At 40.9% G+C, this 7,301-nt stretch overlaps 1 pseudogene; it reads right to left on the bottom strand.

The window, feature by feature from the left end:
• Nucleotides 1–221: 221 nt before the first annotated feature.
• Nucleotides 222–3,207, bottom strand: LOC144281398 (transcription initiation factor IIA subunit 2 pseudogene; annotated as a pseudogene).
• Between the last annotated feature and the right edge of the window lie 4,094 nt (nt 3,208–7,301).

Here is a 7,301-nt window from a genome sequence, read left to right as displayed (position 1 = left end):
CACAGCCAACTCTGGAGGGCAAGTACAGTTGACCCTTGAGAAACACAGGTTTGAATTACATGGGCCAAGTAGATGGGCAAGGGGCAAACACACCGGTGAGTTTATCCAGCATCCAATGCTTTGGAGCTGCTACATGCTTCAGATGTTTCTTGGGACCATGAGACATGGCTGCACGAGGCATGAAAAGAGGATATCACCTATTCTTGTAGCTTTATTAAATGTTTTTTTTTTTTTGGAGTTTTAAAATGAGTTTATTCTAGAATGTTCTTAGGAAGGCAACAATGTTTGTCATTAAAAAAAACTGTTTCTTCATGCTGAAAAGGTAATGCAAGAGGCTACAGTTATAAGCTTCTTTCAACTGGAATTCTGGTAGTATATATAGCACAGTGTAGTCATTTCTGCGATGCTAGAATAAATAAAAAAAAGTCTCTTTTATGCTTCTCTTCAAAAACTCGATGAATAATAACAGAAGATGGCATAAAAAAGCGATTTTTTCCCCTATTCATTCTGTATTATTGGAGGCAGTATTTTTACCATCACAGGTTACAATTTTCACTTTATCCACTTTAATAAGTTCTGTCACCTCTCTGAATTCAACATCGTTTAATACAAAAACCCACACGTTATCACAGAATCTGTATTTAGAGAGCCCCTGAAATTGACTCTGTTCCTAACCCTCTGCGCCAATGCTGAATTTATAGCTTTATCAAACTGAAGTAGAACTTGAAGGGCAAGTTGGGGGGTGATCTGTTGAGACTGTATGAGCTCATCAAGGCTCTCCTGGAGACTGTTTCCCAAAGTGGTATTTCTATAAAACTGATATGCCCTGGCTTAGGAAGAAGAAATTGTTTTTCTTATTCAGGCTTGCATTGATGTCCTGTGGGGAAGGCGCTTCCCGCCAGGAAGCAGACGGAAGTGGAGCGGCAGGCCAGCAGCCCAGCAGGAAGCACCCACTTCCCCTATTCTTGTAGCTTTAAGTCAGAAAATGATAATTAAATTTCTGTCTTTGGACCAGATCTCTCTTCTGAGTTCCATATCTATATACTCAACTGCTTTGGTGACATCCTCTGTGATATATCACAAATAAAAGAATTTCACCTTCCAGCTTTAGAGTTCAATATCCAATTCAGAATTCATGAGTTTCCCCCCATGTCTACTTCTCATCAACCCCCCCCCCCATCTTAGTAAATGGCACCATTATCCTTTCCAAATTTTCAAGTCAGAAGCTTGGTAGCTGTCTTTGATCTTTCCTCATTTACCTTCCAATCCAGTTGACCACAAAGCCTTCAGTTTCTACCTCCAAAATGTAATTATCAGCTCATCTATTCATTTTCTTTCTCATTGCTTGGATCTCAATCTAACCTATCATCATCTTTGCCTGCACTGTTGTAGTAGCCTTCTCACAGGTCTATTGGTTTCTTCTTTTGCCCCCGTACAATCTATTCTCCACCCAGAAGTCAAATAACTTAAATTGTAAATTAGGTCTTGTTATTCCTCCACTTAATTTTTTAAAAAGATTTTTTTATTTATTCATGAGAGACGGGGGTGCGGGGGGAGAGAGAGAGAGAGAGGCAGAGACACAGGCAGAGGGAGAAGCAGGCTCCATGCAGGGAGCCCGATGTGGGACTTGACCCCCCGGGGTCTTCAGGATCACGCCCTGGACTGAAGGTGGTGCTAAACCACTGAGCCACCTGAGCTGCCCCTCCACTCAATTTTTTAATGGCCTTCTGTTATGTTTGGGGAAAAATTTCAATTCCTTAACATGGTTGACAAAGCTCTTCGTTATTCAGTCCCAGCCCCATTCACAACCTTCGTCTCCTGCCACCTCAAGCCACATTTGCCTTTTCTTCCAGTTCTTTGAACATATGAAGCTATTTCCTGACTTAGGGACTTTTAATACTCTTCTTCTCTGGAACTCTCTTCTTCTCAGTCTTTGCCCTGCCAACTTCTACACATCCTTCAAGTCTTAATTTATTTTTTTTCTTCAAGTCTTAACTTAAACGTCACTTCCTCAAAGCATCTTCTCTCACTCCCCCTTAAAACATAACATTTATCATTGTTTTTAGCTAATCGTTTTATGATTATTTATCGTCTGTAAACATTTTGAAGGCAAGAGCATGTCTATTTTGCTCATTAATCTTCCCCCCAGAGCCTTGAAATATACTTTGTATTTAGCCAATGCTAAGTAAATATTGGTTGAATGAGTGAATGGATAAATGTGTGCCAGAATGGTGCCAGGTGCTAGAAATACAAAGGAAAACATGGCAGTCATGGTTGCTCCCTTTACAGACAAGTAAACAGGCAGTTACTACACACTGTGTTCCACGGGGTGAGAAGGGAGTAAGTGAAACAAACACCTAAACCCAATCACTTTGGCTGTAGTTAGGTAACAGGTACTAGGTGGTGGCAATAGGGAGAGGCAAGAAAAGAGGTGGGGAAACTAATTAGAACACCCTTGCAGCAATCGAGGTAGAGATGCTAGTGGCCTGAACCAGTGCATGGGCAGCAGTTAAGGAGAGAAGTGGACAGGTCTGAGAGAGATTTATTTAGAAGTCAGTATAACAGGTCTTGGTGATTGAATTAGATGTGACAGAATAGGTCAGAGATGGAGCTGTTAAGGCTAGTGTTCAGATTCTTGGATTAGACAAGTGAGTGGGTGATACTGCTGTATTTGCTGAGATATGGAATGTAGAAGGAGAACAAGATTTGAAGGTAGAGTTCTGCAAAGTTTGAGTTTGGGCTACACTATCCGTGGGCTATTTAAGGTGTCTGAAGCTTAGGAGAGAGATCCTGACTGGTGAATCGACTGAAAGGCACAGTATCCAGAGAATGGTTGAAGCAGAGACAGTTAGAAGAATTACCAGGGGGAGCACACAGAGTGAGAAGGGAATCCCAGAGAACATCAGCCCTTAAGTGGCAAGGCAGAGAAAGAGGAACTTGAAATAATCCTGAGAAGATATAGCAGAGAGGCAGGAGGACAAGCAGGAGAGAGTAGTGCCACTGGAGCCAAGAAGACAGTCCCAAGGAGCAGAGTACATGGGCAATGAGAGTGATTGTTCTTCTTACCTCCAGAGCATTTCCAAACTCTTGTTGGAAAAGTTTCTTAAGTTCTGTTCTGGTCAACCTCTGACAGTGTCCATCACTCTTCACATGCTTGTGGAAAACATTGGTGATACTGGTGACGCTCCTCAGAAGACAGTGAGGCATCTTGTTTTGCCAACTAGAGTATACCTGGGATGTGACAAAGAATACTTAAGTCAAGTTTTATATTCCTGATTTGTTAAAATCTCTTCTTTCTTCATTTCTTGGAAGCAGATAGCAGTGTAAAAATGTGACCTATCTATAATGCCAGATGTCTAACTGGCTTGCATAAATTGTGAAATTTGGCATTTTTACTTCATCTTTCATTTCCAATGATAATGCTCTTACGATAATTCCCAAAAAGAAGAGGACAGAAACTAAACAGGCCCCCTTGGCTTTGTAGCCCTGAAGTCATCTGGAATGAAGATAGCATGGCCTCTCCTTCCACATCTGAAGTGTCCTCTGTAGATGTGCTGATGGAAGGGTTTCCAAAGGTTGTCTGTACTAGACTACCTGGCTTAAGAAGTAAAGAGCAGGCCTAGAGAATCATCTCCGTGAGATTATCTTTTCCTTTGTACTTACTGCTGTTATTACATGTCACGTTGTATATGAATTACTTTTTCTTATTTTACTCCTTTAAAAATTGTTCTGCAAAGTCCAGGACCATGTCCTATCTATTTTTATATTTTTCCTAGTGCCTAGAATATAGTAAAAGTTCAAAAAATGTTTGATGGATGGATGCATGAACAAATGAATGATTCCTAATTTGAGTGGTATGTTGGATTAGGTCTGTGGTTCCCAAGCTTTGCTGTAGTTTAGAATCACCAGGGGATCTTTAGAGAAAAAGACTCCAAGTCCCACCTCCAGAGATAGTCATTTAGTATATCTGTGGTGGGACCCTGGACTCTGCATTTAAAAAGCTCCTGGCTCATTCTGTTGCAGCTTTGAGAACCACTGGCCACCTGGCCTCTGAAGCCCTTTGCAGGTAGAGAATGCTGTGATGGCAAAAGTAATAAATGAACTGATTCAACAAGCACTTGTTAACTATTTATTTTGTGCCAGTGTAGTATTGTACTCTGGGAATGTGAATGAATAAGAAACCATTCGTTTCCTCAAGGAACTCAAAGCATGGAGGAGGAGATACGGAATTACACAGTGCCATTCAATAATGGACATCCAATGGTTAGAGACTAAAACAGGAACCTTTCTTCAGATGTTTCCTTTCTTGAAGACAATAGAGGATTCTGAAAATATTAGCTTTAGGGTGAAGTCCACTAAGATTTTGCTTCTCTCATTCGAATAAGAACATGTCATGGTTGGGAAAGTCATAGAATTATCCAGAAAGGCAAAATTACACAATCTGCACAATCTAATTGTCTGTGTAAGAGTACTATGAAAGAGAAATAGGTATTAAAAGAGAAAAAGAATTTTTCTTGAAGGACTTACCTAGGTTGCCAAGAGAAATGAAGGACTTAGGCTGAGAGCTTGTGGAATACTGATTTGGGGATCCTGGTGCTTATATAGGAGTTTTGATTGCACCCTTTTGCCAGACATCTTTTGTAGACAACTCCCTTGGTATCTAATGGACTGATTCATTGCCAACCAAACTCCATTCCACTGGTTTCTTCTCCAGCAAGCCTTTAATCTCTGTGTTTCTTTGAGTGTCGTTCCTATTGCTTTCTGTCCACAGCTTGACCTCTGAGGGACAGGTGTCCCTTACACCCACTGTAAGGCACCACCAGAGTGTGCTGACTGAATGCTGAAGTACTCTCAAGAAAAATCTGGTGAGGCAAGAGTGGCCTCAATTCTTGAAAGTAAAATACATTGGTTCTTGATCTGTGCCATTTTGGTCCCAAATAAGGTCTTTCTATTTATGATAGCACATGGTTGGGTATGTTGGACTAATAATCCAGTTACATTATATGCTTGCTCTCATGCCATCTTGTTCCCCATGCTGGTGGTTCTGCCCCTCATGACCCCTCTCCTTTTGTCTATCTGCTATACAAGTATAAGATGCTAGCACTGCAGTAGAGATAATGATTTTCTAGCAGCAAAAACATGGACCCAGGAGAGGATCTGTGGGCTGCAGAGTTGGTGTTCTGTTGAAATTTCACTGATTTTTGTAGAATTTCACCAGCGGGACCATTTCTATTTGGTTCTATTCTCTTTCACTATTATGAGCCTAGAAAGAAGTGGGGTTTTTTTTTTAAATGTTTTATTTATTTATTTGAGATACAGAGATTGAGAGAGGGAGAGGGAGAAGCAGACTCCCTGCTGAGCAGGGAGCCTGATGTGGGGCTCCATTCCGGGATCCTGGGATCATGACCTGAGTAGAAGTCAGACACTTAACTGACTGAGCCACCCACGTGTCCCAGAAGTGTTTTTTTTTTTCATTATTATTAAAGACATTTCTTTCTTTCTTTCTTTCTTTCTTTCTTTCTTTCTTTCTTTCTTTCTTTCTTTCTCTTTCTTTCTTTTTTAAGAGAAAGAAAGGGGAGGGGCAGAGGGAGAGGGAGAATCTCAAGCAAACTCAACCTGCAGCACAGAGCCCCATGTGGGGCTCAATCTCAAGACCCTGAGATAATGACACAAAAGCCATTTTCAATTTCACCAGTTCATATGTTGTTCCTTAGTTTCAAGGGAATTATGTATAGGTGGCTGTACTCTCACAGAATCTTATATGACAATAAAAATAATTTCCACTCATCTTTATTGCAAGTTTGTAGTCTTCTCTTAGAGATAGCTAGTCCTATAATCTCGTTAAGGGCTATAAAGTAAACTGTATCAGAGAAACTTGTAATAGCCATGTGGAAATGGCAAGCTGATAAGAACTATAAAATTAATTAAAATGAATAATGGTGAATTTATTTTCTGGGGAGCACTATAGTTCCTTTTCTGTTAGTTATACTGACTTTGAGAATAGCTCTATGAGCAAATACTTTCATCCCTGTCATAGAAAGAAACACCGAGGCCACAAGAGGTGATCGTGAAACATAGTGAATCACAGACCTGGGTCCCAAATCTTTTTACCTCTAATTTGGTTTGTTTGCTTGTTTTTAAGTCTCTTATATGATTTCTAAGATTGTGTGTGATAAAGACATCTGGAATATTTTCCTAAAGTTTGTAACAAAAACACAAAATGTCAATTCTACCCAGTTTCTCCCCTGAACATCTCCATGGCTGTGGGCAATTAATTTCAGGGAATGCCCTAAGTATATTATTTATTAAACAAAAGAAAATAAAAATGGCTTCTGAAAAGAGATATTCTATATATGTGACTCAATTACATCCCACTGTTTTTGAATTTGTGTAGGAAACTGTTGTGCCCATATTAAGAGGGTCCCCAGACACTGGCTGAAGTGTTTCCTCCATTTCTGGAGGAGCAAGAGAGAGGCCTGACTCCCGTGACCCAGGAGAAGCCAGAGCTCTGGGTGCCTCAGGAGCAGTGGCCTGATGAATAAGTTCCCTGCAGCCAGTAGTGCCATTGTTGGGATGATTCATTAACAGTAATACAAATAATTATAATTCTTGCTTTGAAAACTTTTCTTTTGAGAATTGTCTTTGTGTAAATGTCTTCCCACCCTCTTGGTAAACCAGGCTTTGGCAGCCAGACTGGCTGCCTCAGGGTTTTGTGTGTGATTAAAGATCTGCTGACCTCTTCTGTGTTTCACTTGTCTAGTTCCCTGGGTCTCTCTCATTTTCTGATGATCTCTTTTCGTCCTTCCTTTTGTCTTCCCCTCCACTTAATATTTCAATCTCTGTTTTTTGTTGTCCTTTCTTTCTGTGCCTCTTCTTGCCTTTTGTGTCTTCCAGCCCTCCCCCCTGCATTGCCACCATTCAGAATATCCGAAATCTCCATTTTGGTCTTCTCTTTTATCCTTTTGTCTAAAATTTATTCTTTCCCATTAGGGAAGATAAAAGCAGAGCACCCTGGAAATTGATATCTCATGTTCTTGCTATCAGAAGGGAAAGTGATATTTACCGAGCATCTACTCTGTCGCCCCCAAAGATGGAGAGCCTGCCATAGTCACATAGCAGGGTGACTGGGCTTCAACCATGGTCTGTTTTGTATCAGAGCTGGTGGTTTTGCCACTATACCACCCACACTGCCATCATACAGAGGATAGTTTCTGACCTGGAGTCCATGGCCAAATGGTGTCACATCGCCACAGCTTCTGCTGTGACAGCCTTCTGGTGGTGTGGCCTTGGCCCCTCAGCAG

Source organism: Canis aureus, chromosome 12 (genome assembly GCF_053574225.1).
Source record: "Canis aureus isolate CA01 chromosome 12, VMU_Caureus_v.1.0, whole genome shotgun sequence".
NCBI lineage: Eukaryota > Metazoa > Chordata > Mammalia > Carnivora > Canidae > Canis > Canis aureus.
The sequence above is the reverse complement of the archived record's forward strand: the minus strand, read 5'-3'. Positions and strand labels throughout refer to the sequence as shown.